Source organism: Eutrigla gurnardus (assembly GCF_963514095.1).
Source record: "Eutrigla gurnardus genome assembly, chromosome: 9".
NCBI lineage: Eukaryota > Metazoa > Chordata > Actinopteri > Perciformes > Triglidae > Eutrigla > Eutrigla gurnardus.
In genome coordinates, this window is record NC_139923.1 from 25,820,842 (window position 1) to 25,838,382 (window position 17,541).

The following is a 17,541-nucleotide window of genomic DNA, read 5'->3' on the forward strand; positions in this document are numbered from 1 at the left end:
ACCCTGAGCACAGCTCTCTGCTCTATCTGCTCCAATCTCACACACACACACACACACACACACACACACACACACACACACACACACACACACACACGCACACACACACACACACACACACACACACATTTATGTACACAGAGTGAATACCATGCATAATAATCTACCCAAAACAGTCAAATAGTCAAGTGCACACGCACAAACTACAGTAGCTCTCTCTCTCTCTCTCTCTCTCTCTCTCTCTCTCTCTCTCTCTCTCTCTCTCTCTCTCTCTCTCTCTCTCTCTCTCTCTCTCTCTCTCTCTCTCTCTCTCTCTCTCTCTCTCTCTCTCTCTCTCTCGCCAGGTGAAGGCAGCGGGCTCATTTTGAATAAATAGTTCATAAATTAAAACAATGATGAAGCGCTCTGCTAGGTTCTTATCTGATTAATGAATGCATGCTTAGATTTTGAAAACGGTTGCTGTATGCTTTGGTTATAGGCAGCAACGTGGAGTCACTGTGTGAGGCGTTTAGGGAACGTCTGTCGATTCTAGCGTCTATGATTACTTATAGTAAACCCAGGCATGTCCTGGATAAATCCATTCTCCGTTGTCAAGATGGCAAAGGCATTCGGTTTGTTTTTATTTGTTTTGATTTCAGGTACATTTTCCCACGTCTACATATATATATATATATATATATATATATATAAAACAACCCCTGGAACAAGTATCCCTCTGGCACAGCTGTCTGAGCATCCTCGTACATGTCCAGGACTTATTTCTCACCAAGTCCTCCTCAAGTCCATTGATTTGGTTTTATTGAGGAAAAGCGAACGTATGCATCTGTGTGTCGTTGTAACTCTTGTGACAAGTGTTCTTATATGACATGATGCGTCAATCAGGAACGTGTCCTATTTTCTATTTGAGGTCACTGGGTGAAGGGAAACTAAACAACAAGAATTGTGTTGCTCAGTGTGAACTATGTCTCTACTGTGTGTGTGACAATAAAAAATACCTATATATATATTTTGGTTGCTGTGAGAGTTTTGACCTCTGTGTCGAAGGCTTCGACATCATTGGCCTTGTACATGATGTGAATTGCACAGAAAAAAAAGGTGCATATTTCAATTTGTACCTCCTGCAACTCTTCGCTGGTTAAAATTGACTCTTTTTAAGAAGGTCATCCCGCTTAACTGCAGTTTAAAGGATCCCCGTTACTGATAATTAAGGCGCCTCGTGTGGTGCTGCTTTGGGTGTTCCATCATCCACTTGGACTTCATTCAGCACACCTTGAGTCGCTTTGTTGCCAAAATCCCAGAGCATTTGTTGTGACAGAAAAGCACTTTCTGAGCTCGGTCGTTAAAAATCTCCCACCCACGCGTCCAGCCTGAGGAGTCGTTGAATGAAGCCCCAAAAAGTATTAAATCTGCTTCTCTGCAATATTCTGCTGCAAATTCATCAATGAATTAAAAAGAACGTCCAGAACATGAAGTCAGGCTGAGGATTATTTATCCAGTCCAGAATATTTACCTGCTTTATTACTGGCTTTGTCATAGCTTTGCCGGCGACAATCCAAAGTGCTTTAAGGTAGATTTAACGTCTCCATATTCTGCACTATGACCGTGTACAAAGACCTCCCATGGTCTTTGTAGCATGTATAGTCGGAGTCAGAAGTCGGAAGAGTTGTCGGTGTGGACTACAGCTGTTGGTGCGTGTGCGGTTGGAGGACTCCCCGTCCTGTTGTTTTGTTTACTGCCTGGCTATCGGTTGCCCCCTCTACCTGCCCCCCCTTTTACAGCCTAGTCCAGCTGTGACTTCGTAGTTGCAGTTGGGCTAAACGGTATCTGGGTGCTGGCTTGCCGAGGCGGTCTAACAGCTGTCTCGACACAGCCGGCGGCGCCGGGGAGATCCGCTCTGGCCGGGTAAGTGAGCAGGGGCGGGCGATGTCCTGCCGGCGGTACCGCACTTGTTTTAGCTGTTTTTACTGTTTTATCCGGCTGTTTTAAAACTCTTGTTCTGTTTTAAAACTCTTCTACTCACCGCTTTTACCGCTTTTACCGACGGACCCCTGTTGTTGTTTTTAAGTATGACGCCGCACAGCTCTCCGGCTGGTCCGGAGAGGGACAATCCTAAAGTTATGAAGTGCGATCTGTGCGACATGTTTTTAGTGGTTCCCGAGGAGGATTTTACCGACAGTGCTTTTATCTGCCCAAAATGCAGTAAAATCAACCACCTACAATATCTCCTCATTGAATTAAAAGGACAAATTAAACTGTTAACGGAGCGAAATGCTATTTTAAAGGAACAATCCAAACTGCAGGATAACTTTAATGGTACGGTTTTAGTTGGTTCCCCTGGACTCGGACCTCTCCACTCTGGGCTTTTAGCAGCTACCCTCCCTCTCCAAGACCCTCCTGTGACCAACACCATGCATGGAGCTCCCCCGGACCCCCCTGCTATCACACCTGCTCCCCCACATCTCTCCTGTTCACCGACCCGTCCCAGTCCCACCAACTCCACCCCCCGGCTTCCCTGGAAGCAGGTACCTCGACGCCAGGGAAGGAGATCAGGACAGTCTTCATCACTTCATGCCTCCCTCCAGCTGTCAAACCGCTTTCTTCCCTTGGCCCCAGATGAGGATTGTTCTCACCCCACCCAGCCCCCCACTCTCACCCAGCTCTCAACCCAGATGTTGTCAGAAAACATGGACTCCACTTTGAGAGATTGACATGGCGGCACGGTAGGAAATATTAATTCACTATCACCAAAAGCTATCGTTTCACCTCCCAGGACTGGTTTTATATCTACCATCATTTCCTACCGTAGACCCACAGCAGCGAGCCCAATATCACATCCATCTGCTGCCAACCAGAACAATCTAATTCATATCCCACTACTACCTCTGTTACCTGCTACTCCTGTCTGTAAACCTGTACATTTTGGTCTTTTAAATATCCGATCCCTCAACAACAAATCCTTTTTATGTCATGACTTTATTACTTCTAATGATCTGGACTTTTTTATTATCACAGAGACATGGTTAACCCAGGCAGACTGCAGCCCTCTCATTGAGGCAACCCCCCCCAATTTTACACACCTCCATCATCCCCGTCTGTCAGGTAGAGGCGGGGGGGTTGCCGTCATTTACAGAAATGATTTTAAATGTACCAATATTTCATTTAACAGTTTTACGTCTTTTGAATATCTTGCTTTTACAGTACACTCTGAGATCCCGGTACTAATTTTAATAATCTACAGACCTCCTAAACCAAACGGTGTTTTTATCCAAGAGTTTGCTGAAATCTTGTCCCATTTTGTGTCTAAATACGACAAGATCCTCATTTTAGGTGATTTTAACATACACGTCTGCTGCTCCACTCAACCGTTTGTTACAGATTTTATAGACACTTTTGAATCTTTTAGCCTCACTCAGGCAATACAAGGTTCAACACATTCAAAAGGTCACACCCTAGACCTGGTTTTATACAGCGGTCTCAGCCCAGAACATTTTGAGACAAAGGATATCTGTGTGTCTGATCACTTAGGAATTTTATTCAGTGTGGTTTTATCGCAGCTAACTATTGAACACACTACAGCAGCCCGACGTCGAGTTTTTAATTCCAGGTCTGCTAGCAAGTTTTCTGAGCTTTTTAATTCTGCTTTTTTAACTGCTTTTAATCCAAATTTTAACACCGAAGAGCTCGTCTCTCTTTTTAACCACACCTCCCAGACTGTCCTTGACTCTGTTGCCCCTTACAAGAACAAGAAAGTGAAAAGCGCTCCACAGCCATGGCTAAATGAATCCACCCAAGAGTTAAAGAAAGATTGTAGGAGGAAAGAGCGGAAATGGAAGAAAACAGGTCTGCAAGTATTTTATGAAATCTGGAAAGAATCTATGAAAGTCTATCAAAAAGCAGTTAAAAAAGCTAGAACTTCCTACTTCTCAAGCCTTATTTTAGCCAATCACTCAAACCCCAAAATTTTATTCCAGGTAATAGATTCCATCATTACTCCCTCCACGAGCCATTTCAATGACGCCTCAGATGAGACATGTGAGATGTTTTTAAACTTCTTTATCAACAAGGTCAATGAGATAAAGCAGAACATAACCTCTCCAGACCGCATCTTACATGTTAGTAGGGATCTTAGTAATTATCTTAGTAATTGTACACCTGTTTCTATGCCTCTTTTATCCAAAATCATGTCCAAGATGAAATCAACTAGGTGCAGTCTTGATATTGTTCCAACAAAGTTTCTAAAAGATGTTACTGACACAGTTGGGCCTAGTATTTTATTGATTATTAACAGCTCCTTGGAAAATGGCGTCTTCCCCTCCAGTTTTAAACATGCTGTGGTCCAACCTCTTTTAAAGAAACCAAACCTTGATCCTTCTGTGCTGAACAATTTTAGACCAATTTCCAAACTCCAGTTTTTATCCAAGGTTTTAGAAAAGGTTGTTTCCACTCAGCTTTTATCATTTTTGTGTCATAATAACATTTTTGAGAAGTTTCAGTCAGGTTTTAGAGCTCTACATAGCACAGAAACTGCCCTCTTAAAAGTAACAAATGACCTGCTTTTAACAGTCGACAGAGGGGAGAGTGCAATTTTAATTCTTTTAGACCTCAGTGCGGCGTTTGATACAATAGATCACGCCATTTTAATTGACCGCCTGGAATCCTGGGTTGGCGTCAAGGACACTGCACTTAGCTGGTTTTATTCTTACCTTTTAGAAAGAACCTTTGCGGTCACCATAGGTAATCATACCTCTTCCACAGCCCAAATTACCTGTGGTGTACCGCAAGGCTCAATTTTAGGCCCGATTTTATTTTCTATTTATATGCTCCCGCTGGGTCAGATCATCCAGCGGCACAACGTCTCTTTTCACTGCTACGCAGACGACACACAGTTATACCTTCCGCTGAGACCGCACGACCCAAAAAGCCTAGCTGCTGTTTTAGACTGTCTAGATGATATTAACTGTTGGATGGCACAACATTTTCTACTGCTTAACAAATCAAAATCAGAAATAATCTTGTTCAGTCCCCCAAACACAGACACCACCCCCATTACTCATACCCTTGGACCACTTGCCACCAATATTAAGCTCTCTGCCAGAAACCTGGGTGTCATTTTTGACTCAAGCCTCACTTTTGACCAACATATTAAATCAGTAATCCAGTCCTGCTACTTCCAATTCAGAACTATTTCCAAAATCAAACCCATCCTTTCTCAATCTGATCTGGAAACAGTTATTCATGCATTAATTTTCTCTAGACTCGACTATTGTAACTCCCTCCTTTCTGGCACAAAACAAAAGTCCGTCTCCCACCTCCAACTGGTCCAAAACGCAGCAGCTAGGCTTCTCACTGGTTTTAACAGACGAGATCACATCACCCCAGTCTTAGCTTCCCTTCATTGGCTCCCTGTCTGTTTTAGAATTGATTTTAAGATTTTACTGATCACTTTTAAAGCTCGTCTTGGTCTGGGCCCAGCCTATATAACAGAAATGCTGACACCATACGAGCCAGTCCGCAGCCTTAGATCCTCGGGTGGGGGCCTCCTGGCTGTTCCAAAGTCGAGACTAAAATCTAAGGGTGACCGGGCCTTTTCCATCAGAGCCCCTCGACTTTGGAACGACCTACCGGAGGAGATAAGGCTTGCGGACTCTGTGACTTCTTTTAAATCACTTCTTAAAACTCACTTTTACAGACTTGCCTTCTTGTGATGTCGTCTCCTCCCTTGTTTATTCTCCTCCTTTTTTATTTTCCTTTTTTTATCTGGACGTTCTAGTTTGCACATTATTTTATTTATCTATTTTACCGTATTTTATCTGTGTTTTATTTTTATTTTTATGACTTCTTTTTATTGCTTTTATTTATCTTAATGAACTATTTCCATGTCTTTTTGTTTTTGATCGTCTCTGTCTGACATGACCTCAAATGTTAATCGTCTCTGCTCTGCTTGTCAAAGCACTTTGTAAACCCTGTTTTTAAAGGTGCTATATAAATAAAGTTATTATTATTATTATTATTATTATTATGATGGACATAGTGAGACATAAAAGCCAGCTCTCAACATGTTTGATCTCCACAATGAGAACTTTGTTTACAATGGCACGCCCGGGACCCTTTTAGCCGTCAGCCGAATGAACGATTTGAAGCAATTACAGAATAAAGAGGCTGTAGACGAAAAGCATAGGACCCTCTGGTGCTCAACGTTGTTGGGGCTAAATTCACCTGCATGGCTTGAAATTGAAGCCGCTAATTGATGCTGGCTTGTGGGCAAAAGCTGCTAGCTAGAATAGCCTAACTGTAGCACGGAGCTACGCTGCTGCTAACAAGAAGTGTGCACCACTGAACTGGACATAATTTGTGTATGTGTATTGACTCTAACCACTAATTGCATAAACTAAAGTTTAATGGGATGTTTTTTTTTCAAAATAAATAACTTAGCTATACATTAAATGATGTTGAACATAGATTTGAAATATTTTCAGAGGCAGTTAATGTTAATGTCTGTCTGGGCCCCAGAGTTAGAAGTTAGAAGCATTGATGCCCTGGATAAAATAAAACAGAAAACTAAAATTTGAAATTAGAAAAAGCAATAGAAGAAAATGTGTTTGCAAAAAAAACAACCCAAAAAAAAAACAATGCACTTATGTAGTCTGAGGCCAAAAGGGCAGGTGTTTGAACGCCTGCTGAGGTCTATCTGCACACATGCCTGGATCCATGATCACGCACTCATAATCACGCCGGCAGCATGCAAATATCAGCAAGAGCAGAGCAGATAGTGATGTTTACAAGGTCAGACATAATGTGTCATTGTTTCTTGAATATGAATAAACATCATTCTGCTGATGGAAGTTTGGGTTCATTAAAAGAGAGCCTGAGCTACTTAAAGATTTAATGTGAAATGTGTCTAATGAAAAAGGGGAGTTATCAGCCTGATTTTTTATCTTCAAGCGTGTGTGTGTGTGTGTGTGTGTGTGTGTGTGTCTGTGTGTGTGTCTGTGTGTGTGTGTGTGTGTGTGCTGCGATCATCAAAATGTGTAGCGACACAGCATCACAGTCTCTGTTTTCTGTTCTGACAACCTTGCCTGATAACCGGACTGTGAGAGCCTTATTAGTTCACTGATTAGGACAATTGATCCTTCTACCTCCATGCTCTGAATGCCAATCCAAAGCCTATGCCTGCAGACTTCTGGCTTCATGGAAGTGACTGGGCTCTTTGTACATAGAGATAGATACCTTTGTGTTTAGGCTGGTTTGTCACTCACATCTAAGGTCGCTGCAAACTTTGTTACTGTATGAAAGAGATAAATGCATTCAGGTTGGAGTTTTCTTCTCCCTCAGAATGATAATGTGTCTGAATTGATTTCCTTAATCTCTTTCTCTGCATTGACTTGTCTGCAGATGATATGTCTGGTGAATAATAGTTGGCTTGGATATACTAAAAAAAACATCTTGAGCCATGAAATTCACAATCACACGATGAAAAGCTGATATTCCACTTGATTTGACAGTATAAATGATGGAAATGCCACAATGATACTCATTAATTGGTTCCTTCCATATTTTTACTTTACAATGGTGAATAAAAAGCAGCTGCCAAATGTTATAGGCTGATAACGTAACAAGTAGAGACCTACAAAGGATTAGAGGAAGTAATTTAACTGAACAGGTACCATCAGGGAGCATTTTGCTTTCACTGGATTTATTTGAGTAGAGAACATATGCTGCCTATCAGTCAAAGCATGTAAAGAGACACTTTGAGATTACTTTGGAAACTAAGTCCATTTTCAGGGTAGAATGTTTAAGATTCAACATCGTGTTTATGTTGCTCATTTTCTCTTCAAATTTTAGAATAAAAAACTGGTTTATTTTGCAGTATGCTACGCCAGGCTTTAGCCATTAAATAAGCTCCTAAAGCTGGACAAAAATACTCATAACACTATTGCAATATTATGGAAAAATACAACTTGTGAATCTATGACTTTTTGTTGTTGTTGTTGTTGTTGTTTATGACCAATGTTTGTTGGCTTTGTAAGAGCATGCAAGGTTAAGCTCCTCTACCCGTTAAGTATAATAAATGTGCTCAAACTGCATTTCCATTACAGCAACAAAACAGTGGATTACTGTCAGTACAAATAGAGAGTGTATTATTCAGTTTAAAATTACTTTTTAAACAAGGTCATGCTGTCTCAACCGTACTTGTGGTACTTTTTTTGCTCAAATCCCCCATAAAAGCTTTATTTTTTAATTTGATTTGGGGTTATTGTCAGATTCACTTGAGAGGAGACATTCAAATCTAAGAGGCCTGGTCCAATGTCACTAAGAATACACAATACTATTATATTTTTATATTTAAAAAATAAAATATAAAAAAAACACAAAAAAAAACATTATGGGTAGTGAGCTCCAAGAGGGAAAGCTTGTCCATTGAAATCACCAGGCAGCTCTTAAGCCAGCAGAAACTCAAAGTATGTCGCTCTAGGCAGCATGGGCCAGCAACATGCTACTTGTAGGTTGCCAAGGATCGGGTTGTATGGAGTCTTGGTATTTTACCTGGTCATCATGGCTGGATGTCTATGGTCCACCCTTTTAGAATGTGTGTTACTTATTGTGATTATATATTAGATGTTAGGTAACCATTACATTGTCTCTATGTTGGTAATGACTGCATACATGACATAAAAAAGCACTGTAATACCTTCATGTACTGTGGCTTTTATCGCCATACCAACAGGTATTCAAGGTCCCTTTATGATTTCTTCTACATACACAATAACAATAAGTATTGTACTTTATGGGCAGCATTATATGTTGCTGCACTTTACAGCATGCCAAGCAAGTGTGAAGATTTGAGTTTACTTAAGAATTAGTCAAACATTTTTGGGCCATATACAGAAAATGTTAGCTACATCATTGTCCCCTGATGTATAAAAGGACAAAGCATTTAATGTTATTTATTATTGGGTGGGTTATCTTTAGGGTGCATTCACACTACACCAATCGCACCACGCCAAGGCATGATTGAGCCTAAAGTCTGGATTGTTTGGCCAGTGTGAGCGCTCTGTTCCGTAGTTAAGAACAGCCCGCTTCCTCGACCCTGGCACGCTTGGAAGAGGTGGATTTGAGTACAGTATGGTTCAATGTTGGCATCATGTAGGCTTTAATCGATAGGCCGTCCCTCTCATGATCTCTCGGTGTTCAACTCGGATCTCCCCCCGCTATCGAGCCGATTTACGACTGAAAATACTGTTGATGGCCGAAGGACACAGCGGGATTCTGGTTTGGGCTTAGGCTTCAGACTTGTGGTGTGAGCGGGACCAGAGCTGACTCGGACCGGTACTTTTATAATAAAAATACCACTGTGTGCTGTGTCCAAAATCTCAGATCCACTTGTGGGCGCTCGCCCGCGCTCACATGCGCTGATGCAGGTCAAGTGTTTACTAGAAATATGTGCAGACACGACTTGTCAGTAAAGTTTCCGTCATGTTCTCTGTGTTGTTCTCTCTTGTGGAAGACTTTGAGATGGCCCTTCTTGAAAACAACGTAAAGACATATGTGTGTTGTATTCCGACGATGATGCATATGTACAACAGGCAATCGGGCCCAGGCCCGTTCAGGCTGGAGCAGTGTGAGTGCAAGCCAGTGGGGGGCAATCGGGCACAGTACGGGTCGAATGGCCCTGGTGTGAATGCACCCTTAGAAGAGATAATCTGTGTATCTTATGAACCTTTTAGACCCTTCCCATCAGTAGTAAGTGTCCAGTCTAAGTTCACCAAGAAGACGAGGAAAAACTCCCCATGAACCTTAGAACGACTTGATGGACATAGGAAGAAACCTCGGCGAAGGCCATTCAAAGAGAGATGACTTCTCCTTGGATGGGTGTGTGTGTGTGTATGTGTGTGTGTGTGTGTGTGTGTGTGTGTGTGTGTGTGTGTGTGTGTGTGTGTGTGCGTGTGTGTGTGTGTGTGCGTGTACAATAGTAATAGTCATAATGTATTTTCCAGGATGGGCATTAGAAGAGCTTTTTGTATCTGCTGCTCTTAAATTTAATATAAATCAACTATTTTTAAACTCTTGTGCAGTGCATGGCCTACGTCCCCCAAAACAATATGATGGTATGTGTAAATCTGTAAAATGGTTAACTTAAAACTTAAAATTTGGGCAGAAATGGTCAAATATTTGTTTCTGTTCATGGCCTAAGGGCCTAGAAGAAATAGAACATCTTTCTCACCATAAAAGCAAAGCAAAATTAAAAACTGGGAGTTTGTACACGTTGTGTCCCATGTAGCACTCTGAGTGAGTACAGTATCCACTCAACTGTGTACACTTGATTTATTTCACCCTCTTTCTGCCAGGCATGATCGCTGTAAGTCCTTTGAGAGTCCATCTTGGTACACAGCACTCCACAATGAAACCCTCCAAATGAAACAACCAGCAAAGGTCCGGAAAGTAGAGATTGCTGCAGAAGAAACTTCTTAATGAGTGGGATGGAGAACGATCAATACCCTTTCTACTTGTGTCTTTCTCCAGCCCTGTTAATTACCTGAACATCACTCGGCCGTGCCAATGACTCGATTGATAAGACAACTAAAAGTATAAAACCCCATGAGCCTCTTCTCTAGGCTGCAATGTTAATTACACATAACAGAAAATGTTGCACAAAAAACACTGTTGATTCGGCAATCTTTACAGCTTTCCTAGTGGCAAGCCTGTAATTGTAAACTAAATCAAATTAAAAAAGAAACAGAGACCATGTTGCAATGCATCTTGGGATCACAACAGCAGCAACATCAAAATGGACAACATCCCCTCCCACGACACTCCCCTACAACACAGACGTATCCCCGTCTAACCAGATAGATACACCAGGTTCCTCTCTCGAGGTAGTTTTCCTAGTTACGTGTTGGAACCATGTGTTAAATGCATACATGTCCTTTCAAAATAAACTCACGTCTCCTAGCGACACATCAATACCGAGGGCCCTAGTTTCGTAGACCAGGCGCAGTCAGCTCTCAGCGCACCTGCGCCACGGCGACGGGGTGCGTCCGCCTGGACTTTGCACGTTTCGTGCACCGCGCAGGCTCGCTCACGCAGGCTCGCTCACGCAGGCACACCTCCCGTCACTCCCACCCGCGCAAGTGGTAAAGAGGGAGGAGAAGAAGGCGTGAGTGGGAGACGAGGAGGAGACGAGGCGTGGACTGGGATTAATACAGCCGATTCAGATCTTCACCAATCAAATGAGCTCCTCTCCTCTCCTTTAATGCGTTAGGGGAGGTTCAGTGCAAGATCCGTCACTTGACAACCCGATGACAGAAGCAGCGCCGCCGCTCCCACCACACGCATCACGCGCTGTGCGCGCGTATCATAATAATAACAATGCCGATATTATAAAAAACAGGAGAGAGAGAGGGAGATGTTTTGGTCCGAGAGGCTGAGTTTCCGTTACGCGTGCCATCCGCCTTTGATCTGACGTGAGATGTGACGGGACAATCTATATAGATATAAATTCACGTGTTGATTCAATTAGTTGCATTTAAATGTGCCTGGAACTGTGGAAACCTGCCTGTGAGGTCTCGGTGACGTGTGCGCACTGCGGGCCGTCAGCCAAACTTCCACTCCGCCAGCTGTGATTCGCCTTGAATGAATGGACTTTATTTACGCCTTGCGCCTTGCGCCGAGAGTAGACCAGGTCGGAGCTGGCGAGCTTTCGGCGAAGTCTCGGCGAGGCTTTTTGCCACGAAACTTCCGCTACGCCAAGCTGAATCTGTGACGCCTCCCCCTGCTGCACCGCCACACCCATCTTGGCGCAGGCGATCCACCAAACTGCCAAACTGACCGTGCGCAAGGCTGCGCGGCTCGAAACTTGCATTACGCCGGCTTCGCCACCCTGCGCCGCCCTGCGCTGCGCCACGAAACTAGGGCCCCGAGTGTCTATCGAAGTGATAAATGAGTCATGTGAATCACATGACCAACAAAACTATTGACTCTAATGTGCAGACATTTACTCTTAATTTCACAGGGAGAATGACTGCTCGTCTCCTGAACAAAAGTCCTTGACCTTTCCATTAAAGCAGACTGTGAACATACACACAGATGATGACCGATTCTTATGACTCGCTCCGTTGTCATCAAAGTAAATATTGGACCTTTTTTCCCATATTGTTGGACAAATATCACAACATTCTTACAGACAAATACGATATGGATTAACTTTACTTTCAAGACCTTTCTTTGTCTTGGCAACACGCTCTCGTGAGATTTGTCGGAAAACATTTGCAAACACCTACACTTCATAGCCACTTCCACTTAGGAGACAGGAATTGTCAACACAATTCATAATGTTATGACGTTGAAAAAGAAGTCTGCAGAAATGTTGTTTTATAGAAAGTGTGTGTTTAAAAGGCCCAATCCCAATGTCACAGACTTTGATGCCCATTCCAGCAAAAATCTGGAATAGTTTAGGGCTGTCCTACTGTCAAGTTGTCGAGTGCTTGGGGGTTCTCAGATCTAAACTGTGTGTGTGTGTGTGTGTGTGTGTGTGTGTGTGTGTGTGTAGGAGGTGGCAGTAGCTCATTCTGAGGCTCGGCTTGGGAACCGGATTGTTGCCAGTTCAGGTCCCCACAAGGACCGAGTGTTGACTGGTGGCTGGAGAACTGCCAGTTTAGCATAAATATAGAAAGAAATGTCACGTTCACACTGCACCACATTCAACCAGCCGTTTTGGTTCAGAAAACACACCTTGCCTCGTTTCATTTCTTCTCCCTTTTCCTGCTCTGAGTGCTTATTTGGACACCAGAAAATGGAGGTAAAAAAATCATGTGAGTGTAGTGTTTGGAGTGATGTGTAATAATGAAAAACATAAGAGTAACAAAGATGCATGCAAAGCTGCAAGCAGTATGAATGGATGTCTATCCATCCTAAGATGCATTGATTTATCCGCCTCACCCCATTCAGAATGCTTCATGATCATAAACCTAATTTATTCTGGACAATAACAATAGTTTACTGCAACGAGGCCGTGCTCAGTCAGTCGTTGGCTGTTTACCATCTGCTCCAGCCCTCCAAGTCGGCTCTGGATCGATGCTTGTAAATATCTACAGTCAGGTGTATTTTTAACTTCAGGATATGTGGAGTGAAAAACATAAAAGCTCATTTTATTAAAGTGAAAACAAAGTTCCTGAAAACTTTACGATGATAAAGAGACACCTTCTATTTTTTGGTGAATAATAATGTCTTGGTTGTAAGATTGCAGAGGACAGACTGAGAGACACCTGACACACACAAAAAAAAGCCAACCTGTGTGGATGATTTTGAATACTGGATAGTTTAGGAATTGGAACCGACACGTCTTTTGTCTGATCCTCCAGTTCGTATCTATGTACAAATATGGTCTGAACCAGACACGAACAGCAGACCCATCCATGTATGATTGGTGCAGGTCTCCATCCAGAAGCCATGAGCATTTATCTGCTGCTGTAACAGCCTCCACTCTCTGGACAAGAGCCTCACAAGAGCATTAGTGAGGCTGGCCAGCTTTGTTGAGTGATGCGACCTGGCTCGCAGGCGAAACCTCCAATTCATCCTAAAGTTGTCTGAAGTGTTCAAGTCAGGGCTCCAAGAAAGAACTCATTTGTTTTGCCAAATGCATTTTGAAGGGAATGTAATTGCTGCCTGCAAATCTCTTCACTGCTAATATTTCCCCCCCCCTTGTCAAGGAAGCGTTGTGTTCCCACACGGAAATCGTTGATACGGTTATTGGATGGCTTGGCATGGCATTTGGTAGAGTCATTCACGTCACCCTGACGATGAAACTTTGTAATCACCTGACTTTTCCTCAAGCATCACCACCAAGTAGTGGTTATTTTCTGGCATTTTAGGGAAAACAAGCAAAATATGATGTCAGTTAAAGTGTTTGATGTCAAGATTTTGCAGTTACACTTATTAAAAATGTTACCTCAATATGTATTTGCATTTGAACACCAGCAGTATATCGTTTATTTCTAGAAGACAGGGTAAGTCAAGCTTATAAACACTGAACTGGGAAAGCCATTTGTTTTTGAAGCACATTTTTTGTCCTTTGTTCCAAATCTGTTGCCAAAAATTTGGAACAAAGGGAGGTCGACCAATCTATGGAAAAAAAGAACAATAACCTATGTTAACTACCTCAAATAAAGCAGTCTAATAGTGGGTCTGTCCTTTGCATTGCATATTGTTTTTTAATGGGAATTTAATTACACTATGCATCACTAAACACTATGAAATATACATAAAAAACCTTCTGTATTCATTTGAAAATAGACATAACTCTCTAGTCTGACAGGCTCCCAACCCTGCTACAACACATTCACATGAATATTTCACATTCCCTTCATTGAACATGTTTTTTTTTTTAATACCCCCCAGATGTTACAGAGAACATGGCATGCTTTGTTTATTGTGTTGCCTACGGTTGAAAGCTCGTAGTTTCAACTCTCGGTTTCCCCGGGCAAAAAGAATTGTTGTATGGCATGCGGGTGTCAGGCTCAGTGATCCAGTCGTTTCTCTTTTTCCTCCAGAATCATGGCGTCTGCCTTTGCTTCTCTCAGTCGGTCACGTCTATCGCGTGTGACAGGAGACAGACTGGGAGTAAAAAAAAAAGAAAGAAATACACAAGGAATATCGTCATATCTGCAGTTTGATCTACAGCGAAGACGTGAGGATCCCGGTGTTGGCCTCTGGGGACAGAAGAGAGCTCGGGGCTGGGGCTCTTTCAGAGGTTGTATCAGAAATAAGAAGACCCTCTCCCCCTTTTGCAAAAGGTGGATGAGGCCTTTCAGTGAAAGTTAGTCGCTCAGCTGTTCCAGATAAAAGATGGTGATCTCTGGTGTGGACACTTCTACCCCATCTAGTGGCAATACTTCTCAGGGAGGGGGAGCTAGAAATCATATTCACCTGCTGGACATCTCTGAAAAGAAAACATACATTCATACTGATACTAGAAAGCTGGGGAAACCTTTTTATATGTATGTGTGTGTGTATGTGAGAGAGAGAGATAGAGAGAGGGGGGGAGAGAGGGAGAGAGTGTGCAGGTTTTGTGGCCTAAATCAGATAAATGGAGCTAATTGCTTTCCCATGTCCCCTGTGTGTTCATGTTGTTGTTACAGTTGATTGGCCTAATGAATCTGAATAATTGGAAACATGTCTACATGGTCATATTGTGGTACAGTTCAAGGTTTCAGGACCATAGAGAGTTAGTATTATGTAGAGGCTGTGGTAGGAAAATACACTACTCATTATCTTCTAGACGGTGCTTTTCCATTGTGGATATACGATACTTAACTCCCCCTTTTCCGTGCAGCATTTCAAATCTGCTTTCGCAAAAAGTAATCCTGATAGATGGTGTTACATCTGCTGTGTTCAAAGGGGCGTTTAACTGACATGAGGTGCAGCCCAAGGGGTCTCTGTTTCTGGTTTTTTGGTGTCGCCAGCCGATATCCAGGCAAAACTCTTACCGTTCTGTGCACTGCTCATTGTTTACCAAGACTGGAGAGACGACGGACCTGACCATATTGTTTCAGGTAGCCAACAACAGAGATAAATCATCATCGGATGTTAAACAGTGGGCTCTGAGATGGTTTAGCAGCATTCAACTGGGAAAGTCTTCGGATTGATTACGCTGCTATAAATGGAAGCGCTAACGTCTCCAACACCAAAACGTGTCCCGTTGCCTGCAGATGCTAGGTGTCAATGCCGAATCTGTCAATCGAGATCATTAGCAATGTGCTGGTGTGGACAGGAGCGGCACACCATGGAGAAAAGTCTCACCTCAGACGATCCATATCGCTTTATATTTGGAATATTTACACCACTTTGTACTCTTCAAAGCAACCAGAGTCCGTTGGTAACACAACAGAATAGAAGGTTTACTTTCCGTTCCCTAGTATTTTTATATCTGACTGGCACTCCTTCTTCTCCAAACAGGGAAACACAGACCGCCACCGTTTAATCAGAAACTAGGGACTGAAGTTCAAGATATTTCTTCTACCATTTTTTTTTTTAGATCTTTACAACCTTTCCTTTGGACCTCTTGAATTGACTGTTGAAGTGCAGTAGTAAACTGCTGGTGTTGCCTCTTAAATATGCCTCAAATACTATAAATCCTTGTGTCCTAGCAATGACAGCAACCACAGAAATAAAGATTCCTTACATATTCGTCACAAATCTGGTCAGAATCATGATTACTTTGAATGAGCTTTTCAAGAGAATCAAGTGGAGGAAATGAAAAAGTAACATACCAGTAATCTCGTTGGAACATTTTGTGTCATTTGCTCCATGTTACATCCCCCTATTTAAAAATAAAAAGACTCTCAGTCCACTTGCTTTGCCATCGCTCGGCTGCTTTGATTTGTGACGGTAACCTTTCAAACAAAGTAGGAAGCTGCTGGGAGACAAACTTCAGGTTTGGGTGTCGTTGGCTTGTTTGATGGAAGTAATAAGCACTTTTATTCCCCTTTAACATTTCAACGTTTATGGTATTTAAAACGCTTCATGTGGCACCCTGTCTGTGCTATATCTATCAGCCCCTCACACACAACCAAGGAAATATTGAGTATTGTCGACATTTTTGTTTAATTGCCCAGCAATCACCTCAAACGTATCTCCACAAGTAGCCAGCCCGTTTACTAGAACGCAGGCAGATTATGAAAATACCTGATAAGGAAATGAATGCAATCCTCAGTGTTTTAAAGGTATAATATCAGAATTCAAAAACTGACTGAAGATCATTCAAATTACAGAAAAAAAACCCATCAAAAACATGGCAATTAAGATCCTCTGTTTTACAGCGGGAATCTTAATTGCAATCTTTGATGTTTTTGAAATATTTTGGGCTGATTAAGTTGAGCCTAAAAACTGTCAAACTGATTGAGCCAGCCTCTCTCGCTTCCCGTGCCCCCGAACAGACGTTTCTGTATGATTTGTTGATTCCACTCAGCCACGACTTTATTTTTTTTCTGTGATTCCTTAAAAAAATAATAAAAAAAACAAGTCATGATTACAAAAAAAGGCAGCAGAGTGTGTTGTTCTTCATCCAGCCGTCTCATTGTAATGGATCGTTTCGTCATATTCTTCTCTAGCAGAGGTTTTATTCACAGCTGACCTTGAGTGCTTTGAACCAGGCAGTCATCGGTGATATCTCTCCAATGTCTTTACATTATCGCTAAACAAATATGGCAGAAAAACTCTGTAGGAAAAGCAATTCCTCAGGCGTCAAATCAATTCCTGCCCTCGTTTTTCACATCCATTGAAAACGTAAAGATGTTGAGGGCTACACTGAGAAGCTCACCTGACTTTGTGTGTGAACATAACCCTTATCCCCCCCCCTACTCAAGATGGATATATGCAGAAATCTGTCATCAAATGCACTTTTGTATACCGGTCAGAAAGACAGAATAGGCATCACAGAGGCGAAGGCGATCTCTGAATGTTTCCATTAACTCCGAGTTCCTTTGCTCATCCTCTGCACAGCCGACTCATTTGTCTGTTTCCCTCTGTATGATTTGTCTGTGTTGG